Source organism: Symphalangus syndactylus, chromosome 9, assembly GCF_028878055.3.
Source record: "Symphalangus syndactylus isolate Jambi chromosome 9, NHGRI_mSymSyn1-v2.1_pri, whole genome shotgun sequence".
Classification (NCBI taxonomy): domain Eukaryota; kingdom Metazoa; phylum Chordata; class Mammalia; order Primates; family Hylobatidae; genus Symphalangus; species Symphalangus syndactylus.
The window spans coordinates 76,972,250-76,997,633 of NC_072431.2; the positions used below are offsets into that span (position 1 = coordinate 76,972,250).

At 38.4% G+C, this 25,384-nt stretch overlaps 1 long non-coding RNA gene across 1 annotated transcript in view; it reads right to left on the reverse strand.

Moving 5' to 3' along the window:
* Positions 1-4,764: 4,764 nt before the first annotated feature.
* Positions 4,765-25,384, reverse strand: part of LOC129490559 (uncharacterized) — a 61,870-nt gene continuing 41,250 nt past the window's right edge. Inside the window, exon 5 of the long non-coding RNA XR_008660287.2 lies at positions 4,765-4,909. This is a non-coding gene — a long non-coding RNA (uncharacterized lncRNA). The remainder of the gene's footprint in view (positions 4,910-25,384) is intronic.

Consider the following 25,384-nt stretch of genomic DNA (forward strand, 5'->3'; position numbering starts at 1 on the left):
AATTTATCTCACAATTATTTATACCATTATGGAGGAAGTAATTTGTTCCATACCTAAACAGAATTACATTTTATTTACACTAGAAATCAATCTATGATGATACAGTAATAATGTATTAGAAAGTGCTAAATATTTATCTATTGTACAAGTTTAAATTATCTTTAGCATTACAACGACAATAGGGTTATTAAAATTCTCATTTTACAGTTCCCAAAACAATTTATTTAAAATCCTTGAACATTAGGAAAACAATAAATTTTATTTTTCCCACTCTGTCCTTGAAGATCTTAATTGTTACTCATCCATAATAAATGTAAGGAAATGTAAAAGCAAAGCAAAATAAAACAAAACAACAAAAACTAGAAGAACTGGTGGACCAAGAAACTCTGAGGAGAGGTTGCCCGAATTTCATTAGCCACTTTGAAATTGCTGAGTAACGAATGCGCCATCACAACAGCCCAGGCAAGGTGCTGCCACATCAGCAGACACAGCATCAGCTGGACAAAAGGAATCGCGACATTAAAATTATAACACAGGCAGGCAATTCTTAATTTCCTTTTTCTAAAAACAAATGATTTTTGAGCTAATACTTACACTACTCACATATTGTTGTTTAAATGTTATAGATTCTGCTCCTGGTCCGGTGGCTGGTAATCCCCCAGCTTAGTACTTCTAATTAATACCACATTCTGATTGCTGACAACAGGTTACCTAGTCTGGGTCATAACTATAAAGCCATCCCGGGAACCACCACGAATGAGTCATATTTTGGCTTCTTTTGCTTATTTTCTGGTTAGTGAAATATCTTGTATTATATAACTTACATGCTACGTAAGTGTTCCTGTGTGTGTGTGTGTGTGTGTGTGTATCTACAGTTAGCCATTTATCCTCAATTTAGGCACATTACAGATGCCATCTAGGAGTAATGGTCATTACTTTTATTTAATTCTGCCTCAGAGTCCCAGCATGCTGAGAGAATACAGTAGTCACAGACCTTACCCACCTAGAGTCAATCTACCTCGAAGATCACTTCTGAGTATCTTCCAGAACACATTTCTAACTGGAAGATCCAAGGAGCCTAGCAGCTACATTAAAAGAAAGAAGACTCTGGTGTGCTTTCCATAATTGTATATATCAAATGCCTGCTCCTATTATTTTCCTTGTCATCCCCCTTGTTCACTCTACAATTCGAAGTTCCACTGCTCCCCATGGTGGAGAAGTGGTGGTCCAGTGCATTTGTTAGGATATTGCTCACCATTTAACCAACAAAGCCCAAAACACAGTGGCTTAGTATAATGGAAGTTTATTTCTTTCTTATGAAAAGTATAAAACTATCATTTCAAAGAAGTATAAAGTTCTCCATTAAAGGATACCCATAACATCTGGTGGTTCCACTACTTTCCACATAAGGTTTGTGAGGTTGTGCAGTGGTCCTGCATCAGGATGCAGAAGGAGAAAGAGCTGAGACGGGAGGAGATGAGTCAGTTGATGGAGTGGCTTCAAAGGCGGCATCTATCATCCCACTTGAATTCCCTTGGTCAGAACTCACTGCAGGTCTGAGAACTGTAGTCCCTATATGTATTCAGGTATGAATTGAAATGGGATGGGCATTTTTCCACAATGGTTAGGATAATTTTCACAGCAAATACTTTTCTACATTTTTATAAAGTTGACCAGCACCTGTGTTATTAGCCATAACAAATGGCCATCAATTTTCCCCAGTTTGATAATCAGCACAGCTGGACTCTGTAGAAAGATCTCTTTGCTGTTAAGTGCCCACAAATGACCAAACTCACATTGAACTGCACCAGCAGGAGAGGGCTAGCCCTGAAATCTGTCAAAGTAGACACTCTCCATATGCCTCAGGTTTTATTATCTGCCTAAAGTTAGCATACTGGTTTCCCTAGGAAAGCCTTTAACCATGAATAAATGAGATCCTATAGAGTTTACCGTACACAGTAGAAATACTACCCTGACTCCATAATCACAGCACTGAAAAAAAAATTAAATGCTCGTCTGTATCTACTTTATCTGCACTTATGTCCCCGATAAGATAAAGTTAGAATTGCATGTAAACCTAATCAAGGGAGAACCACAAAGATAGTAATCCACAAGAAAAGAGGTAAAACTTGGAATAATATATACTGGTGCCTATGGAGATCTCCACAGACTCATCCCTAGAGATGTATATCCTATGTTTGATCTATGAAGCTAAGTTTAGCCAATTTAGGTGCATAATAACCTACACTAAACTAGAATTCATTCTAATCAAACTTTTCCAAGTGATTACGCCTTGAATGATGCTGGAGGCAGTGGAGAAGGATGTAATCAGAACTGTCGGTATCATTAAGTGCCTTTGGTACCCTGGGTAAAGTGCGTTCACTGAGTAGCCTATGTCCTCATGTCAGCCTTGGCGCTGAGGTGGCAAACGTGTCCCCAGATCACAGTCTTATCAGACCCTCCTCAGATTCCTCTAGCAGAGGTGTGAGTGAGAGGCAGAGCCTCTAAGAGAACTGAGACCCACCCAGGGACTGGAAAACCTCACATCCTTTTTTCTAACCAGCCAGAATAGTCCCTGACCACTGTCGTTGTATGTGTGAAGAAATATTTTAGTACACTACACATAAAAAGTTGAAAAGGTTCCTGAACGCACTGTACCAATGTTCTTGTTTCTCACCCTGTGCTTTCGGGACAAATGAGAGGAAGGGTCGGTAGGGTTACAAGGAAGCCTCTTCGCTTCTTGCTACGATGCCTGGACACACAAATCTCCCCAGTTTCCAAACCAGCCCCCAAATAATCTAGATTTTAAATCAAAATATTAAGTCTGCTCTGTAGCTGTCTGACCTAGGTAAAATTTCTCCAGGGTGATTGAAGAGCTCCTCTATCATTCCCTGAGCCTCTGCCCTGACAGCGCCTTTTGTGACAATGGCACATCTCTGCCTCAAGTTTTCAGGTGAATCATGTGTGATCTTTATCTGAGCCAGAAGACCTAGTACCTGGGCTGACTCTGGAATGGTTGTAGAGTCGCACACCCAGTGCAGGACTCCCGAGCCTCAGGCCTGTATCAGACTTTCTTTTTTTGTTGTTGTTTTTTTTTTTGTTTTTTTTTTTTTTTTTTACTTTTTTTTTTTTTTATTATACTTTAGGGTTTTAGGGTACATGTGCACAATGTGCAGGTTTGTTACATATGTATCCATGTGCCATGTTGATTTCCTGCACCCATTAACTCGTCATTTAGCATTAGGTGTATCTCCTAATGCTGTCCCTCCCCCCTCCCCCCACCCCACAACAGTCCCCAGAGCGTGATGTTCCCCTTCCTGTGTCCATGAGTTCTCATTGTTCAATTCCCACCTATGAGTGAGAACATGCGGTGTTTGGTTTTTTGTCCTTGCGATAGTTTACTGAGAATGATGTTTTCCAGTTTCATCCATGTCCCTACAAAGGACACGAACTCATCATTTTTTATGGCTGCATAGTATTCCATGTGTATATGTGCCACATTTTCTTAATCCAGTCTATCGTTGTTGGACATTTGGGTTGGTTCCAACTCTTTGCTATTGTGAATAGTGCCGCAATAAATATACGCGTGCATGTGTCTTTATAGCAGCATGATTTATAGACCTTTGGGTATATACCCAGTAATGGGATGGCTGGGTCAAATGGTATTTCTAGTTCTAGATCCCTGAGGAATCGCCACACTGACTTCCACAATGGTTGAACTAGTTTACAGTCCCACCAACAGTGTAAAAGTGTTCCTATTTCTCCACATCCTCTCCAGCACCTGTTGTTTCCTGATTTTTTAATGATGGCCATTCTAACTGGTGTGAGATGGTATCTCACTGTGGTTTTGATTTGCATTTCTCTGATGGCCAATGATGAGGACTTTCATCTCTTGTCCTGGCCCCAGCCCGGCAGGAGTCCATATGCCCTGTACTGCTTGTACTGTAGGGATCATTTTGAGCCTAATTTCTGCAAGCTGCCTTCCTCGCATGAGGATGTGAGGCTTCCTTCCTTTTGCCTCCCTTCCTTCCCCCAATCTAAGACTGGAATCCCTACCCTGAATCCTGGTGACACCCCCAGCTTCTTGAAGGAGAGATGTTATTGATGGAGATTTCATCCGTGGATCATGAAAAGCTGTCCTTTGGACCCTCCTCTCTGGGGGTGGGGACTCTGGCTGCCTCTTACTCACCCTGTTCAGTGTCCTGTATTCTGCCTGCTTAACTGAACTCCCCTGGCTCTCTGAACCTGATCTAGTCCCTTTTCCTGAACACTACCTCCTGTTGAAAATAACAAGAAAATACTAATTATAAGACAAATTCAAGGCATAATTGTTAAATAGTTGGATGAATGTAAATTAATTGTGAAATTTAATCAGTTTCAAAAAAAATAATAACACAGAAAACTAAGACCGTGTTTCTAGAAGTAAAAAGCTCTCAGAGTAGGAATGAATAAAGAAATGAGATTTTTCTAATCAGTTGTTTCATACCAGTAGGAATAAATACTCATATCGGCCCCATCAAAAGCTACCTGGCTTTCTCCAAAACACACTCTGCTGTCCTTGTTATATTTCATAGCCATGTCCCTGGACCAGCAGTCCGAATTCTCTGTCTGGCAGTAATCCTGGCATTCTGCTAGTGGAGGCAGGTGCAATTTAGAACATTGTCATCATGATAAATACTAAACGTACTACTTAAGCAGGAGATTTTTTATAATTCTTTCTTTTTGTGACCTTTTAGTTACAGCAAGAGGCAAGTTACAAGTTATGTCCGGGTGTGGTGGTGTGTGCCTGTAGTCCCAGCTACTCCAGAGGCTGAGGCAGGAGGATCGCTTGAGCAGGGGAGGTCGAGGTTGAAGTAAGCCATGATCACACCACTGCACTCAGCCTGGGTGGCAAGTCCGGAGACCTTGTCTAGGAAACAAAAGAAAAGGAGTCAAATTAGATGAAATGTCTGATGCATTTAATACACCCTAGCTTACTTTTGTAGGTTCTTACTTTTATAGGTCCTTTAACTGCCACTGTGAATTATTGTAAGATGTACATCTATTTTCCTATAGAATAGATGGAATTAGTGCCTACAAAAGAATGATGTAGAGATGACATTTTTGTCTTTCCTAACAAATAATTGTCCAATTGGAACTTAGACTTTGACCAACCAAATAATAAAAGGGACAATTGCCTAATTCACCTGCATAGATATTATGGAATTATTGTGGAACAGACATTGCCTGTCTGTGTGAAGCCTCCCACTCACTAGTTGAAGTACTTCTATAAAAGTGATATGTGGCTGGGCATGGTGGCTCATGCCTGTAATCCCAGGACTTTGGGAGGCTGAGGCAGGCAGATAATGAGTTCAGGAGATTGAGACCATCCTGGCTAACATGATGAAATCCCATCTCTACTAAAAATACAAAAATTAGCCAGGCGTAGTGGCATGTGCCTGTAGTCCCAGCTACTCAGGAGGCTGAGACAGGAGAAGCGCTTGAACCCAGGAGGCAGAGGCTGCAGTGAGTTGAGATCTGGCCACTGCACTCCAGCCTAGGTGACAGAGCGAGACTGTCTCAAAAAACAAACAAACAAACAGACAAAAAAGATATGCTCAGGAAATCTGACAAAGACCAACACTCTTCGTAACAGTCCCTGCTCCTGGATTTCCCTCAGCCTGCTGCTGTCACTGCTTCCTGTTCTCATAACTGGAATTCAGCACTGGGAATGCTAACACCACTTGCAGGAAAAACTGTGTCCTTTTTCCCTCAGCTTCTGCACTGACAAGTTGGTTCACATTAGATAAGGAACTGGAACTTCTCAGTGCTTTGTATCTTTATTTTTCAGATGAAAGTATTCATCTTTGCCATTTGCATTACAAGGTATGACATATAAATGAAATTTTAATATTGGCACTTTAAGATTTTCCCCATGGGACTAAAGTCTCTGCTAGCAATTCTTTGTCACCTTTTCTTACTTCTAAAACTGAATATTAAGTACTTCAAAAATGGCTATAAAATTGTTAGAACTCCTTAAATAATGCAATATATATGTACTACTATATCTTTATAATCCATTTCATGAATAGAATTATTAAATATTCCCAGCACTCTAATAGTCAGATCACAGAAAATATTCAATTTGAGTTTGATATTCCATTGCTACTCCCCTGATATGTGTGTGCTCTGGATTTTTAAGTTCTTTTTTTTTTTTTTTTTTTGAGACAGAGTCTCGCTCTGTCACCCAGGCTGGAGCGGAATGGTGCGATCTCGGCTTGCTGCAACCTCCACCTCCAGGTTCAAGTGATACTCCTGTCTCAGCCTCCTCAGTAGCTGGGATTACAGGTGCCCACCACCATGCCTGGCTAATTTTTTGTATTTTTAGTTGAGACGGGATTTCACTATGTTGGCCAGGCTGGTCTCGAACTCCTGACCTCTTGATCCACTCGCCTCGGCTTCTCAAAGTGCTGGGATTACAGGCATGAGCCACCACACCCGGACTTAAATTCATTTTCACGTTTGTCAAAGGAATCAGTGTTCAGGGCCAGACTATGTGAAAGCACATACAAGCACACAGAGCACACGGAGCGTTCTTTGAGTCCAGGCCCACAGGTTTAGCTTTACCCTTGTTCTCATTCACCGAGTCTGTTTCGCTTGGCCTCGTTTCCAGAATTAAGCCAGTGCATTGCTCTTCCAGTGAGTTGTTGGACTGTGAACAACGTTTGGTGAACTCTAAACAGCCTCCGAGGCTGGTTCATTTCACTGTGAACCAGTGAATACTGAAACGAACACGAAAGTGTTCAGTGAACACTGAAACGAACATGAAACACCAGTGAACACAAAAGAAAGTGAACACTGGCACAATGTTCACTTTCTTTCAGCCAAAATAGGACTCTTGTCTTTCCCATCTCAAGGAACGGAAGCTTCTCTCCACAGCTTTTACAGTCTGAGTAAAAGCCTTGGTTCCCTACTTGAAACTCAAAATCAGCCAATTTCTGAACATGGTAATTGAATTAGTCAAGGATTAGCTTCTAGAGAAACAGAACGAATATAATAATAATTATGTATATAATCGATTCACATAATATAACTAGCTATATACACATGTATAATATATATTCTACAAAATACAGATATGGAGTATGTATATTATTTTAAGGAAATGGCTCATGCATTGACTTGTGCGATTTTGTGGCCTGGCAAGTAAACAAATATATTTATAATTTAATTGTGCTAATTGCTACGGGGAAAAATATCAGACTGTTAGGAGAAAGAGTAATGATGTTAGAGGAAAAAAGATGAATGAGCTTTTCCCTTGGTAGACTAAAATACCTCTTTAAAAATACTTCCTGAGTTTTAAAAATGAGAACAACTCAACTGTGCAGAGAATGGGAAAAAAAATACTTCCAGGGATACTTTTGTACCTGAAAATCCTAAGGTAATAAAGAGCTTGGAGTGTTCAAGGAATGAAAAGAAGGTAATGAGTTCCGATGAAAAAGGAGAGGGAATCCACAGGATGTGGTGACGTGAGGGTGAGAGATAGGAAAGGAATGGCAAGAGGCATCCGGAACTAGCACTAGTTGGATGTCCACGGTGTCTGCTGAAATTAGGAAAAAAAGAATAGGTTTGTAGGGCTTTGGCAGGACAAGATTGGAATATCAGGTCTCATCTTGCTTTAGCTGCTATATATTCAAGTACAATGATCAGGGAGGCAATTAGACACAGGGCTTTGGATCTCAGAAGAGAAGTCTACACTGGAGACACTCTGGCAGTAGCATGGATACCACGATGACAGGAGGAACTCAGTCCCTCAACTGGAGACAGTATGAGCATGGGCTCCGTCTGCGGGGCCTATCAGTACTATGGGGAAATTGCAGCTACTATCAATCACTTCTCGTTAAAGACTTTGAAACATAATTTTAATATCCTAAAATCATTCCAGTTGTAGCTCTATTGATTTCATTTTGAAAATGAGACGATTAGAGGTCGGCAAGGTCTGGGGTCAAATAAATAAATTTGGGAAAATTATATCAAGTCGTGAAGACACTCTATTTATATTTAGAAACCAATAATATTTAAAACTTGAGTGAATTATGGAGTGCTATGTGCCAAAAGAGCTGTAGATCTCCGTTTCACTGAGCCCCATACTTTTCTTCAAAATACATCAAAATTTATCATTTACAAAATAACTTTTAAAGAACACTTTCCAACATTTGTGGATTTTTTAAAACCTTTAAATTGAAGTTTAATGTAAATACAGAAAAGTCACATATCATTATACATCTCAACATACCAGTAGTATTCTTGATGAATTTTTTCAAACTGAATTTATATAACCAGCAGCAAGTCAAGAAACAAGACATGCCTAGCAACCTGGGAGCTTTCTTGTTTATGCCCCCAGTCACCACAGCTCACCAAAAGCACCCATTAACCTGCTATCTGAGAACAGAGATTAGTTTTGTCTCAAACATTTGTTTTTGGTGTATGTATAAAAACAGACTTATTTTAGTAAACATAAGCATTCACAGTTAAACACTAAGAAAATTATTAATAGCCCTAGCAAGTAGAATAAATATTACTCATCCAACCCTATTTGGTTATAATTTTCATCTATGGGAAGCTTGCTAGACTAAGACTAAAAAAAACACAAAAATCTTAATAATTCATTAAAAAACAAAAACAAAAATCTTGTTCCTGTGACAAACCTTGTCATATGAATTACAGTGGTGAATATTAACTGTAAGAACTACTGATGTGAAAATTTTTGGAAATTATTACATTATTTATGTTTATCTTTATAATTGTTTTTAAATGAAAAATAGTACAGTGGTCATTTTTTTCAATAATAGAATATACATTATGAAATTCTCTCTGGGATATACATAATTCATATGAAGCTGGCATTCCTCAAAGAGCTAAAATGAGAACTACCATTCAATCCAGCTATCGCATTACTGGGTATATGCCCAGAGGAATATTAATCATTCTACCATAAAGATACATGGGTGCGAACATTTATTGCAGCACTATTCACAAAAGCAAAGTGTGGAATCAACCTAAATGCCCACCAACGACAGACTAGATAAAGAGAATGTGGTGCATGGAGTGCTATGCAGCCATATAAAAAGGAGATCATGTCTTTTGCAGGAACATGGATGGAGCTGGAGGCTATTAGCAAGCCAACACAGGAACAGAAGACCAAATACCATATACTCTCACTTATAGAGCTAAATAATAAGAACTTATAAACACAAAGAAGGAAACAAGAGACACTGAGGTCTACTTGTGGAGGGTGGGAGGAGGGAGAGGAGCCGGAAAGATAACCATTGGGTACTGGACTTAATACCTGGGTGATGAAATAATCTGTACAACAAACACCTGTGACACATGTTTACTTATGTAACAAATCTCTACACGTACTCCCAAAACTAAAATAAAAGTTAAAAAAAATGAAAGAAAGAAAAAATAAAATTTATTTTTATTTTATTTATTTATTTTTTTGAGAGAGAGTCTTGCTCTGTCACCCAGGCTGGAGTGCAGTGTTGTGCTCATAGCTCACTGCAGCCTCAAACTCCAAGGCTCAAGAAATCCTCCCATCTTAGCCTCCCCAGTAGCTGGGACTATAGGCGCCCCACCTGTAGTAGAAACAGGATCTCAGTATGTTGCCTAGGTTGGTCTCAAACTCTTAGGCTCAAGCCATCCTCAGACCTTGGCCTCCCAAAGTAGTGGGCTTGCAGGCGTGATCTACAGCCCAACCCCATTTTTACTTTTATAAAGATGTTCCTAGAATGCCTTGGCTCTGCTTGGCTTTATCTACATTAAAACAAATTCAATTCTAGTACAAATATTTGTCTCAGAGTTTCTGGAATAGTTATCACCTTCCCTGCTCCTATAATTGTGTGAACTTAGACATGGTATTTCGTCTCTCTAAGCCCTGTTTCTTCCTCTATAAAAGGAGTGATAGCACTTGTCTTCAAAAGGCTCTGACAACACTGAAAAATATATTACAGCATGTAGTGCAATATAGAAGCTTAAAAAAGATTTTACCAAAAATATATTTTTTTATATTTATATAATGTTGTATATATTTTTTACTTAGAGCCAGGATCTAATCAGAGCCAAACTAGGCATGATTATATAATGTACACCAGTGGCAATTGTCTAGTTCATAAATTACCAGAAACACTGTGCTTGTTTTTTTCTACCCTTATATTTTATATGCATATATGTATATATACGTGAGTGTGTTTGTGTGTATGTGTATGTGTGTATGTGTGTGTACCAAAAAACAGCCTCAAGAAAGAAACTAACTTCACAAAGACCAAATGTTGGATTTAGCTATTCAAGTGGCTGTTGGAATTCAATCCATTACTATAATTATAGGTTTGTTCACTTAGTGAACTTAGACAAAGAGATGTTTTTAATGTGATGTAAAGACACAAGGACTACTTAATGATGGATGGAATGGAAGGATTCTAAAGCACTCTTAGTGAAAACTATGCCCATCTTCAGGGAGGCATAGGCAGTGGCCTATAGTCTTAATCAGGTTCCCCTTGCTTTGCTGGCCATGGAACAGTTTATTCCTTAGAAAACATGGAATTCACATTTTTTCAAATTCCCCTTCCTAGTTCCTGGATTTCCTTTACCGTATTATTTCCCATACTTTGAAGGTTTTTTTTTTAACCAAGAATCTCCTTCCCGAAGGACCCCATTTTTCATTGACTTGCTTCTGACCCAGAAAGCCTTGAGGTTAATTCTAGTCATTCTCCATCACTCTTATATAACCTCTGGTAAGTCTTTTAGGATTTCTTAACATCTTTCAGCTTAATGGTCATCTGTATGAAAGGGAAAATAAAACCCCCTAGGCTTTGGTGAGAATTAAAGTGAGTTAATATAAAAGGCGTCTTGCCCTGTTGCTGTGCACAGGAAGAACCTGGTTTAGATTAATTTCCTACTACTCATGTTTCTTCCGCTCTTCTCAAATGAAAACAAGTATCAATTTAGAAACTTCTTCTGGTGTACCTCTTAATTTGTGTTATTTGTATATATAATTTTAAAATGTGGTTTGGGTAAGACATTAATGGGTGATGTACAAGCAATTTCATAGTCAGGGATTAGAAGCTCAGCTGTGTCTTTTATGCTTCGGGGCAGATTCACCATGAAGTCAATAAAGCATGACCTTCATCAGCCTTTCCCTGTGGGCCCGTCAGAGGCGTTGGAACCAAAGCAACTCCATCTTAAATAGAGACTGGGTAAAATAAGCCTGAAATCTAATGGGCTGCATTCCCAGATGGTTAGGCATTCTAAGTCATAGGATGAGATAGGAGGTTGGCACAAGATACAGGTCATAAAGACCCTGCTGATAAAACAGGTAGCAGTAAAGAAGCCAGCAAAAACCCACCAAAACCAAGATGACTATGAGAGTGACCTCTAGTCATCCACACTACTACACTCCCACCAGCGCCATCACAGTTTACAAATGCCATGGCAACGTTCGGAAGTTACCTTATGTGGTCTGAAAGGGGAGGCATAAATAACCCACCTCTTATTTAGCATATAATCAAGAAGTAACCATAGAAATGGGTAACCAGCAGCCCTCTGGGCTGCTCTGCCTATGGAGTAGCCATTCTTTGATTCGTTTACTTTCTTAACAAGCTTGCTTTCACTTTACTGCATGGACTCGCCCTGAATTCTTTCCTCTGCGAGATTCAAGAACCCTGTCTTGGGGTCTGGATCTGGACCCCTTTCTGGTAACAGGCAGGAGCCCCTTTCCCATCTCTGCACACAATTCCATGTTCATAGTTCATCTTCTACTTAAGAGGACCTCCAAAATAGCAGACTTTGTGGGCCTCGCTAGAACTAGGCTCCCCTGTGACTGGCTTGCTTGCCAAGACGCCCTTCACTGCTCTGATTAGGATGCCCACTTCTTCCCTGCTCCAGCCCTGTGGTCTGACTGGGCCATGAATCAGACCCAGACTGGGGCTGACCTTTCTGCCCCAACCCAAAATACGCACTTCTCAAAATGTACATAGAATATACAAGTCCCTCCCTGTCTGACTGGGGTCCCAGTGAGGAAAGGGACAGGTCTCTGGTGGAGCAGTGAAGGCACAATGGAGCCATTGGGTCTGATAAAAGAAAAACTTCCACCGAATTAAATTTAAAGGAGTTTAATTGAGCAATGAACCATTTTTGAATCAGTCAGCCCCCAGAATCACAGCAGATTCACAGACTCCAGGGGTGCCTCGTGACCGGAACAAATTTATAGACAAAAAGGTAAAGTGGCATACAGGAATCGGAAATGAGGTACAGAAACAGTGAGACTGGTTACAGCTCTGCAGTGGCCTTATTTGAAGGCAGTTTGAACATTCAGCAGTCTATGAGTGGGACTGGCCAACACTCAGCCAATTGTTACAGGTGCATATACTACTAAATTAGGTTTTCAACTTTGTCTGACTATTAAGTTAGGTTACAGTTCATCCACAAGAACTCAAATATAGAAGTACGGAGTCCTTCTCAGGCCATATTTAGTTTGCTTTAACAGGTCCTACTGACTGGTTCCATTCAACTTCTAACATTTCGTCATCCCCAAGACCAGCTTTTCTTTGTCCTTTCCATCAATGTTATTGTCCAAGTTCCAATGCCCAGTGGCACCATTTGTCATCATAACAAGGATTGGAATCAGAATCGTATGGCTGATAGGAAGCCATCAGCAGAAACCCTTTAATATTCAACTCCTATTTCTTCTGAATTTAAGATATCGATATGTATAGCAGCATTGTTTTTCCCCTGGCTGAGTGAGGCCAAATTGCCCACATTTCTATTTCTACATTTTCCCCTTAATAAACCTGCAGAACATTTAAAGTTCATTCAAATATTCTAAGTGAACATATGGATACAGAGAGTCCTTCCTTTTCCATGTTTCACTGGCTTAATATTCACAACTGGAGGGAATGAAATCATAGCACATTAATAGAAAACATAAAAACAGTTGTGTACAGTGTTACTCAGAAGATCTTAGTGAGTAGTCAAATCGACACCGAGAGCTTTCTGCAAAACCGCCACCACCTGCAGAGCCTGGCTCCTGGCTGGAAACCTATGCATGGTGTCTGGGCCTGCCCTTGGTCAACGGAAGCCTCACCTGCTGGCCTCACCTGCTGGCCTCATCTGCATGGCCTCACCTGCGTGGCCTCCACTGCCGGCCTCGCCTGAGGCACCTGGGCACCTGGCTCAGAGCAGGCCAGCATCACTGTCTGAAGGAAGCTGCAGTTAAGGCCTCCGGACCAGGCTGGCTGTGCTCTTTGCACATTTACATTCCCAGCCCTTCATTTCTAAGTCTTTTTAGCTGAGGTTTTGGGCAAAAGTCTTCTTCAAGTTCCTCTGCTGAGACCTCCTTTTGCCACAAGGAAGGAGAAAAACTGGAGACGCTTTTCCCACTCTGAGCCCTCACCCAGCATTTTCCGTTCTTAACCCTCCTCCCTCACCCTTCTCCTGTATTCCAGGGCCCAGAAAACTGCAAGAACCTTTTGTTTGGTGCTCCCTCGATGGTGAGAAGACCCCCACATCTGTGCAGAGCTGCCTGACCCTGGACTAGAACTCCACTCCATGAGAAGCGGGGAGCAAGGAGTCACTGCTTCCTCGGCTCCGGCTCTGGCTTCCTGGGCCCATCGATGGAGGAAAGGTGTGCCTATGTTTGTCCTGTTGCTGTAACTGACCACCTGCTCCTGCGGGCTCAGCCCTCTCCAGCTCAGCGAATCCTAACACCGCCAAGCTGTCCTTTCTCTTCTGATAACTTGGCTATTCCAAAGACATCGTTTATCAAAATTATGGACTTGCCCAGGTGTAAATTAGTAGGAAAGCAAGAGTCTAGGTTTACTTCTAATCTATTTGTTTTATAAAACTCGTAGCCTTTTTTTAAGTTCAAAGTACCCTAAATTATTTTTTCCTGGTAAATATAATCTCTTGAACATCTAAATTTCCTCCCAGAAGGGAAACCTAAGTGAAGTCATTAAATGGAAATAAGAAAACAAAAAAGAGAGTTCCAGGGAATATAAATAAATTAATTAAAAATGATTATTCTGGGTTTAAAGGAATGATTCCTCTGACAAAGTTCATTTAAATTAATACTATTGTTATTAATGAGGTCATTTATTCATAAAATAAATATGCTGAAAATAAAAACATAACATTTTATGTAGTCAAATTTGAACAATACAAATAAAACAATGAAATTTGAAGTATTACTTTCATTTGTGGCCAAGGAAAGGATTGACAATTTATTGGGAATATAATGCTTCAGTTAATTTTATGCAAACGGCATAGCCTGGAGATTAAAAGCTCTACAAAACCGAGCAATTTCCTCTGTATCTGTGGCAGCTAGAATTACTCTATTTTCATCCTAAGCTATATTTGCTCTTTAGGAACCCACCAACTCTTTTAGCTACATTCTTCCTACCTGCATGGAGCTGTCATCCTTGCCTTCTTTCTGTGCTCTGCCACAGGTCATCCAGTGTTTGCAGCCCATCTCTGTTATTGCAGGAGGCACCTCTCTTTCCTTCATTTCAAACTATTTAATTGCCCTACAATTCAGCTCTCTGATGGGTTCAGAAAGTCATGACCCTGAATATCACTCGTTTTTAAATGTAATTTTAATAAAGACACATTTTCTAGATGTCTACACCATCAGCAGAAGCTGGAAGTCCTGTCTGTAATTTTTTGACCTTATAACTCAGTATATTTTAAAAGTTAAATATATGACACATCTAGCTCCCTGCATTTGTGGTTTTGACCTTCATTCCTTAGTGTCCTGATGTAGTTTCTCCAACCTCCTCACATAAGATTAAACATTACACTAAAACATGACTCAAATCTGGAGACGACATTTCCCGAGGTAATTGATGTTTTCAGCAGACTTTGCTAGTAAGTGTCTTTGAAACACAGTCTCATTATAGAAATAAGTATATTAATGTACAAATGAAAAAGTAGTTAATATATTTCTTTTTACTATTCCTGGAAAAATTATATTGGGAACACATTTTTTAAAATTATACTTTAAGTTCTAGGGTACATGTGCACAATCTGCAGGTTTGTTACATATGTATACATGTGCCATGTTGGTGTGCTGCACCCATTAACTCGTCATTTACATTAGGTATATCTCCTAATGCTATCCCTCCCCTCTCCCCCTATCCCACGACAGGCCTCAGTGTGTGATGTTCCCCATCCTGTGTCCAAGTGTTCTCATTGTTCAATTCCCACCTATGAGTGAGAACATGCAGTGTTTGGTTTTTTGTCCTTGCAATAGTTTGCTGAGAATAATGGTTTCCAGCTTCATTCATATCCCTAAAAAGGACATGAACTCATCCTTTTTTATGGCTGCATAGTATTCCATGGTGTATATGTGCCACATTTTCTTAATCCAGTCTATCACTGATGGACATTTGGGTTGGCTCCAAGTCTTTGCTATTGTGAATAGTGCCACAATAAACATACATGTGCGTGTGTCTTTATAGCAGTATGATTTATAATCCTTTGGGTATATACCCAGTAATGGGATGGCTGGGTAATGGTATTTCTAGTTCTAGACCCTTGAGGAATCGTCACACTGTCTTCCACAATGGTTGAACTAGTTTACACTCCCACCAACAGTGTAAAAGGGGAATAAATCTTTTAAAATTTCAATTTATGCTTTATTTTATTGAGTGTCTTTTAAAAATTTAGTTTGACCTTATTTCTTGAATATGGCTAAACTGTTAAGTATGTACAGTATATCCTTCCAAGGATGTAGCTGCCTCAGAATCATAGTGATGCAGTAACTGTAAGACTATCTAGCATACCTTAAAACTGAGAGTGATGAGAAAACAGTCTACAAAATATGCAATAACATTTGGTGAAATACCATTTACAAAGAAAAAATCGATGAGAGTAGGATGAATAATAAATGTATGTCAGTTTATTGAACACACTAAGAAAATATGACTTTTGTGAATTGGCAATTTTTGTAACCAGCATGCACTCTTACCTCACTGTCTTGAAAAGGGAATACTATCTTTTAAGTTGTCCCTTGATAAGTATTTAGTAATACGAACAAAATATGAAGAACTTGAAAAAGGTGAAAAGGTGAAAACCTGTTACGTGCTGGAAAAGGTGATCTATATTTCAGTGACTTGGATGCTTGGAAGTGGGTGGAGACAACTGTGCTCCCAAGCTTTTATTTATTTATTTATTTATTCATTTATTTTTATTTTTGTGACAGAATCTCTCTCTGTCGCCCAGGCTAGACTGCAGTGGCATGATCTTTGGTCACTGCAACCTCCACCTCCTGAGTTCAATTGATTCTCGTGCCTCAAGCCTCCCGAGTAGCTGGGACTACAGGCCCACACCACCACACCTGGCTAATTTTTTAAATTTTTTAGTAGAGACGAGGTTTCACCATGTTGGTCAGGCTAATCTCAAACTCCTGACCTCAGGGCATCCAGCCGCCTTGGCCTCCCAATGTGCTGGGATTACAGGCATGAGCCACCGTGCCTGGCCCTCCCCAGCTTTTAGCTCCTGAAGCATCTGGGTGTAAGACTTCCTAGTCATCCACATCACGTTCTCCCATTCTACCACTTGGTTCAGACTAGTAGCTCTGAGAGTTCTTGTTTTCTTTCCTGTTTCTAGTGCACTTCTGGATAAGGATACACTCTATCATTTGGTTCAGTGTCAGGATTGTTGTTGAGGCTTCCTCCTTCCTCTTTATAACCTGCAGCTACTAGCACAAATGAGGGGTGCTGGCATGGGCACAGAGGTGTATACTAATGTACTAGTCCATTTCACACTGCTGATAAAGACATACTGGAGACTGTGTAATTTATAAAGAAAAAGAGGTTTAATGCACTCACAGTTCCACGTGGCTGAGGAGGCCTCACGATCGTGGCAGAAGGCAAAAGGTACATCTTACATGGCAGCAGACAAGAGAGAATAACAGAATTTCTGCTGGGACACTCCCCTTTGAAACCATCAGATTTCCTGAGGCTTAGTCACTATCATGAGAACAGCATAGAAAAGATCCGCCCCCATGATTCAATTACCTTCCACCAAGTCCCTCTCATGAGACGTAGGAATTGTGGAAACTGTGATTCAACATGAGATTTGGGTGTTTGCTACAACAGCTTTCTGTAATTTGGTAGAATTCCAGTAAATATTGTTCATTGCTTAGTATCACTCATCTCATCCATAGGTCGTAGTGTCTTGGTTGTTTCAAACTAAAATAACACTACAACAAGCATTTAGGTCCATTTATAAAACATTGTCTAGGATCATTTAGAAAATCATCTAGGGCCGCTTAGAAGTCTATTTATCCCCAGTGAATATGTCATAGTCACATATTACCCTACATGTCAGACTCCATTGTAGTTCCTATGCATTTTCTAGGCATCTAAGATCTTTCTCCAAATTGGTGGTTACAGGCAAAGGGTCTTCCTGTGACTGTGCATAGGACTTATCCCGTAACTGGAGTTCCACAGTGTCCTATGAAAATTTTATTTAGGTGAAATATCTTAGGTCCTTTATTTATTTGTTAGATCAATAAAAACTTACAAAATAAATGCTCTGCTATATAAGCATTTTAGTTTTGATTGAGAAACACACGAAATATCCATGATTGACAGAATTCATTTAAAAACATACATTCAACCAATATTTAGAAGTCTTCCATTGTAATGTGTAATTTTTTTTTTCTTTTTCTTTTTTTTTTTTTTTGAGACAGAGTCTTGCACTATCGCCCAGGCTGGAGTGAAGTGGTGCGATCTCAGCTCATGGCAAGCTCCGCCTCCTGGGTTCACGCCATTCTCCTGCCTCAGCCTCCCGAGTAGTTGGGACTACAGGCACCCACCACCACACCCAGCTAATTTTTTGTATTTTTAGTAGAGACAGGGTTTCACCATGTTAGCCAGGATGGTTTCCATCTCCTGACCTCATTATCCGTCTGCCTCAGCCTCTCAAAGTGCTGGGATTACAGGCATGAGCCACCGTGCCCCGCCTGTACTGTGTAATTCTTAGAATGCTCTTTATGACATGTACAAAGTTTAAATTTTGCAACAATACTCTGAGCATTGTGCTAGATATGTTGAGATAGTTTGAAAATGGAAGAGAGTTAGACTAAAAATTCATATACATTTAAAGGAAAATACAACTAGGAATATCTTGGATTCAGGAATCCAATAAAGTTTTGGAAGTAATATTCACACTCCCCTCTCTCATTTGTTTTAAATAAAACCTGCTAGAAACTGTTAGTAGAAGAATACTTTTTTTTCAAAAGGAATTGAATTATAATTGGGCAACCCTTTCAAATGTACAAAAATTTACTGATATGAAGCCCAAAACATTCATAAACGATAGTCTTATCTGAGTTTAAGAGCTCCTGTCTCAACTAGATAGACCTGGAATGCATAAGGGATAAACAATATTCACCCATTAGGACCTTGAAGTTCAATGCATTGACTCTACAGGTTGCCAATCCATGTTCATGTATTCTTAAGTGTTCCGTAGAGACTCAGAGGGCAACAATCTAAGTCTGTACGCTTTCCTCAGGGACAAACAAAAACACTAGCAGCAAGAATAAAAGTACTTGGGAAACCATCTTATCTTTCAACCTGAGCCATGGCCTCTATTTTCTTACCTTCTAAGTTAATCTTATCACCAACACTGACATCTTTCAAGGGAGCTTTATTTTTTATTTTTTGAGATAGCAATGGTTTTAATATAGGATTATTTCACTGTTTTATAAATGTGTATCCATTTTGAATATGAGTTTCTGTAAAAATATCATTTTTTAATTTTATCAATGGTTCTTAATTTCAATGTCCTCAATAATCTATCTTCTCAATACTATTATTTTATGAAACTCGTAATGGAAGTATAAGAATGAATAAAATCTGATGTGAATTCCTCATTTAAGAAGATAATTAAGACAATGTTAGTGTATTTCTGGACTGTGTAATAGTAACCTGCTACATATATAGATACAAATTTAAAGGCAATACTGCTGTCTCTGTGAGAGTGCACATGGAGCAAGTCTGCTGCCTTGGAAATTGAAGCAAAGGAAAAGCATTAAATCCATATTCTTACCTGTCGTGGAAAGCATGACAGGTATCAGCAGGTAAGCCTGGTGTGTTCAGATTTGACTTGTAGGAAGGCTCGCCCATAAATGGGTTGACATGAAAAACGGCTACATAAAAATTCCTAAATGAGGAAATTAAATGTATATATTTTTGATCAATAATGATAAGGACACATCAAAGTGATGCTTAGTGGCAATAAATTATGCCCATAAATGTAAACCATTTTGATTTTAGGTAAATTTAGTTTCTCAAAACAAATTTATCTCTGACTTGCTATGTAATATGTACAAATGTGTACTTCATATATGAAAATGAAATAGCTACAGGACAATCTTTTCTACAAAATGAATATTGGGAAAATCTTTTCTGCCTTTATTTTTATATTTACTTTAGTAAGTATTTTGCCATTGGAAGTAACATGATATCTTTTTATTTCAGAGCATAAACATACAAAGAAATGGTTAGAATTTTAGACGAAAATGTATTCTAATGATACTATCCTACCTGCTTACTACTAATGGTTTTCTAAGATTTTAGAGTCCTGAATGGTAGGTAGTTTCCATCACACGTACATGGGTTCTGATGACAGGCTTGGTTTGAATTCTGGCTACCTAGTTTACTGAGGCTTGTCCAACTTTAGAAAGCTACTTATTTCAATAAGCCTGAGATGAGTTGTTGTCAGCTGAACTGTGTCAACCAAATTCTTACGTGGAAGTTCTAATGCCCAGTACCTTATAATATGACCGTATTTGGAGATGGAGTACTTAAAGAAGTGATTACTTTAAAATGAAGTCTTTGGGCAGGCCCTAATTCAATACAACTAGTGTCCATATAAGAAGAGATAAGGACACAGACACACACAGAGGGAAGACCATGTGAGTGAACAGAAAGAAGCTGGCCATCTGCAAGTTCAGAAGAGAGGTCTCCAAGAACCAACCCAGCCAACGCGTTGACCTCAAACTTCCAGCCGCCGGGACTGTGAGAAGGTATAATTCTGTTATCTAAGACACCTAGGTAGTATTTTGTGATGGTAGCCCATGCAGACTAGGGCCTGGGCGTCCTTGGAAAAAATGGGAAAAAAATATATATATATTATATATAGGTGGGCTGTTTTGATGATTAAGTAAGTTCTTGCTAATCAGTGATACTCTATTTGCACATCACTCACATTTCATAGTAAAGGGCTATAACTCTTGCCTCTCTAATTATCATTTATATAATAGTTTGCCTGGGCTTCTGCCCTGTTTCTTACTAAATGAGACAATATGTGGCTCCCAATGGAACACTCTGGGCACAGTTGGTTTAAAGAGACTTGGTCAATTGGTATCATTATTTTCGGCAGAATATAATCAAAATATTATTGTTGAGGAACAAGCCTGTGTGTATAGTATTTCTTGTCACATCATGATCAACACAATTCAGACATATAAAATCTGAATCCCAAAAGCATACAATTTAATAAAATCTTTGAATAAAAAACAATATCAATAAGGCCTTATTTGGCTAGTATAAAACATGATAAAAATTAAAGTTTGAACAATAATAACTTATAAGATTAGAAATGAGAAAGTATTTATTGTATAAGGGATTAAAAAAGAGAAAATTAGGAATTCAATAACTTGTTATGTTAAAAAGGCATGCAAAAATTCTAAAGCAACCCTTCACTGGCCATATATAAGATGGATAGCTTCTAATCTTAAGGAAGAAAAGCATTTTGAGAAATAGAACAATATATTTTAAAGTCACTAATAAATAAAAAGATGTAAAGATAAGAAAAAATGAAGATAAAATAAGAACATTTGAAAATCGCAACATAAGATGAAATAGAGACTTCCAAATACATCACCAATGAGTATCAGCATACATTTACTTTTCCAATATCAAACTTAGATTGATAAATTCCACTCTCATACTGAAAATTCTGGTTCACAACATAATTATCTATCCTATATCTAAGAATATTAAAACAACTATATGAAAAGTGCCACCACCAATATGATCACTGAAAGGAGGTAATTTTAGATTTTCTCGTAGTTCTTTTATTTTCAGCTTGCATATTGTTTGAGTTGTTGTTTCGTGTGTTGCATTTTGTTTTTTTTATTTTTTCTTTTTTTATTTTTTTATTTTTTATTTTATTTATTTATTTTGAGACGGAGTCTCGCTCTGTCGCCCAGGCTGGAGTGCAGTGGCGCAATCTCGGCTCACTGCAAGCTCCGCCTCCCGGGTTCACGCCATTCTCCTGCCTCAGCCTCTCTGAGTAGCTGGGAATACAGGTGCCCGCCACCACGCCTGGCTAATTTTTTTTTGTATTTTTAGTAGAGACGGGGTTTCACCGTGGTCTCGATCTCCTGACCTCGTGATCCGCCCGCCTTGGCCTCCCAAAGTGCTGGGATTACAAGCGTGAGACACCGCGCCCAGCCATGTGTTGCATTTTAAAAGTACTTGGAATAGTTCCACTCTGCAAGGTTTTGTCACCAATAGATATACTTTAGTTCATTTTTAGTTCATTTTTTACTTGTTTTTAATAGCTTGATTTTAAAATATGTTATTTTTTTTATATTTCAATAAGGTATGTTAGAAAAGGATGAACTTCTGTTCCTTACTGCTCAATACTGTTCCCTTCCTCTTTTCATAACTATTCAAAATATTTTGGTTGATTCTTCCATGTTTAAATATGAACGTGTATGTATATGCATATATTCTTTACTTTTTCGATGAAAAGTAACATAACCTATACATTTCTGTCCAATTTGTTTTTATTTGTTGAGTTCAATCCAAAACAGTGTATAGTTTCTTCTTAGCATTTCAGAGCTGTTTAATAGGCCCAGTTGGGGGCTTATTCAACAAATCTGCTGTCTATGAACATTTTAGTTATGTCCGAACCTATATACTATATGTAGTGCTGCACAAATTAGAAAAGAAGCCTACTCATTTTTGTAGATTTAATAAAATTTGAGTAGTTTTAATTTTCATTTTATCTTCTTCAAAACATATTAGCTGAACTCCTTCTTGTTTACTTAGTAATTGATATAGTCCAAATATGTTCCCTAAAATTCATTTGTTGAAATTTAATTGCCATTGTGATTGTATTAAGAAGTAAGGCCTTTGGGAGGTGATTAGATTATGAGGGCAAAGGCTTCATGAATGGGATTAGCAGTCTTATGAAAGGGCTGGAGGGAAGAAGCATTTGCCCTTTCTGCCCATCCCTCCTTTCTGCCATGTTATGACACAGTGCTCCCCTTGTCCGGAGGGTACAACAGTAATGCAGTATCTTAAAACCAGAAGGCAGCCCTCACAGGACACTGAACCAGTAGGCAGCTTGACCATGGACTTCCAAGCTCCAGAACTGTGAGAAATGAATTTCTACCACTTATAAATCACCCACTCTGGAATGTCTTTATAGTGGCACAGATGGCCTAAGACAGTGATTATCTTATGATTTATAATATACAGCTTTAGTCTACAACAATCAACCTTCAAGTAATATTATGACACCTGCCCATGTTCCATTTCTGGGGTTCATTATTCTTTTTGTAGATCTAGGTTTATGTCTATTACATTTTTCCTTCCCCCAAAAGACTTCCTTTAGTTTCTTATAGTGTGGGTTTGCTGTTGATGATGTCTTTCAGCTTCTGTGAAGCTAAAATAGTCCTTATTTTTGCCTGTTTCTGAAAGATATTCAACAAAGTATTATACTTTATTGTATGCAATTCTAGGGTGCTTTTGGTCCTTCTTTCACTTTGTTAAAGATTTTACTTTTCTTAGTTTACCTATAATATACCTAAACCACTATCTATAATCTTTCTGGTTTACGTTTTTTTTTCTGATGAGAAACATGTTTGCTAATACACAATGAATTTGTCTTTTCTTCTCTCAAATATGACTGATTTTTAGTTTTCTTTTTGTCAATAGTTTTAAGAATTTTGAGTACAGTATCACATGGTGTAGTTTCTTTTGCCTGATGTTCATGGAACTTCTGGAATCTGGAATCTGTGGGTTCATAATTTTCAAAAGTTTTTTGTTTGTTTTTTAAGAGACAAGATTTCACTCTGTCACCTGGGCTGTGGTGCGGTGGCATGATAAGAGCTCACTCTTACCTCAAACTCCAGGGCTCAAATAATCCTCCAGCTTCAGCCTCCTGAGTAACTGGTACTACAGGCATGAATGTAGCTAATTTAAAAAAAATTTTTTTTGTAAGTATGGGGTCTCTCTGTGTTGCTCAGGCTGGTCTCAAACTCGACTTCAAGTGATCCTCCCGCCTCAGTCTCCCAAAGCACTGGGATTACAGATGTGAGCCACTGCACCTGACCTCAATTCCTTTTTGAATGGTAATTATTCTTCAAATTTTTTTCTATCTCTGACTCTTCTTTAAGGACTCCAGTGACACATGTATTAGGCCACTTGAAGTTTTCGCACAGCTCACTGATGTGAGGACTTCATATTTATACATATTTTTCTTCTGCAGTTTATTTTTGACCTCGGCTGCTGTATTTGTTTACTTCTAAAATCTCCATATAGGGTCTTTTAAAATATTTTCCATGTCTTTACTTAAGATGCCCAATCTCTATCTTCTTGAAGATATGGATTAAATTATACAAAATATTTAAAGTCATTTTCTATTATTTCTATTATTTGTGTCATTCTGCATCTGCTTCTGTTGATTGACTTTTCTTCTTATTCTGAGTCATATTTTATGCCATTATTGAGTGACTTTATTTTTTAATCAGTTTCCAGATCTTCTGGATTTTAGTTGTTGGGAGCTATTTAGGCAGAACAAGGGATACCTTTCATCTAGGGATAATTTTTCACCAATCTCAAGGCCATACACTTCTGAGTATCTATCTGAGTGTGCTTTATTTACAAAGCTTTTCATGCTGCTGAGGGAGTACCAATAACATTTGTATGAGCTCCCAGATGTGTTCCTTCTGCCTCCTTGTGAGTGGTTCCTTCCCTGGTCTCAGGAAGCCAGCACATGGATTGATCTGTCCCATGGTTAGATGCTTATGGGGCCCCTCCAGAGCTCTGAAGCTTGATCACTGTGCAGTTCACCCCTCTCTGGTATTAACCCTGTGAATTGTAGCTGCCTTGACTTTCCTGGCCTCCTGGCTCCATTCTTTCAATTCTGGGAGACTACCAGCCTCTACGTGAGTGTGTCCTTAATGGTCAGTGACCTGAAACTCTCCCAGAAGTTAGCTGGGAAAATCTTAGCTCAGTCTCTTCCCTTTACCTCAAGGATCACTGTCTAGAGTTGCCGAATGTCCAATATCTGAAAAATATTTTTATTTTTATAATATGTGTTTTTAGTTAGTTCCAGGGGGAGGTGTTTTTACTGGACATTGACTCTAAATTAACAGTTTATTTATCTCCATTAAAGATATTATTCAATGTATTCTTTTTTACAACATTCTATTTTTGAGAAGTGAGCTGTTGATACTATTGTCATTTCACTTAGAATTTTTGTCCTTGTCAAGATTTTTCTCATTTTATATTTTTCAACAGCTTGAATATGTGTTCCTAATGATATTTTCCGCATTGTTATCTTACCTCGGTATCACTTGCTTCCTTAAATTTTTTTTTAACCAGTTTTTGAACTTTCTTAAGAAATCCCTTTTGTTTGTTTTTCTATTTGTGTGATTTTTGAAGTTTATTGACATAAAGTAGTTCATTGTACTTTTATAATTTACAGAATATCTACATGGTCTGTAATTATGTCCCCATTATTATTTTTATTATTGTTTCGCTATTTTTTCTATTTGTTTAGTTATTTGTCTAATTTCACCATAAGTTTTCCCATTTCCCTATTCTTATTCCAAAAGACAAACCCAGGACATAGTGACTTTCTATATTATGCTTGTTTAATCTCACTTTTTGCTCTTACATTTATTATTTGTTTTTAGTTTATTTTTTTACCTTTTGAGATGGATAAGTAGGTAATCAAGATTTTAATAAACTTTATTTTGAGAATAGTTTTAGATTCATAGAATATTTGCAAAGAACGTATAGTTTCCCTATAACTTGCACCCAGTTCCCCCTATTATGAAAAGAGTACATTAGTATTGGACATTCATTTATTTTTTTAATTGATACATTAGTAACTAAAATTCATTCTGTATTGGGATTTCCTTCCTTTTCATCCCTCTTTTTTTCTATTTCGGGATACCACATTCCATTTAGTCATGTGTTTTGGGAGGAAGATAACAGATTAAGTACAATTTTGATCACATGATATCAAAGATACACAAATTATCAATGTGACTTCCATGGTTGATATTGACCTTGATCACATGGCGAAGGTAATGTTT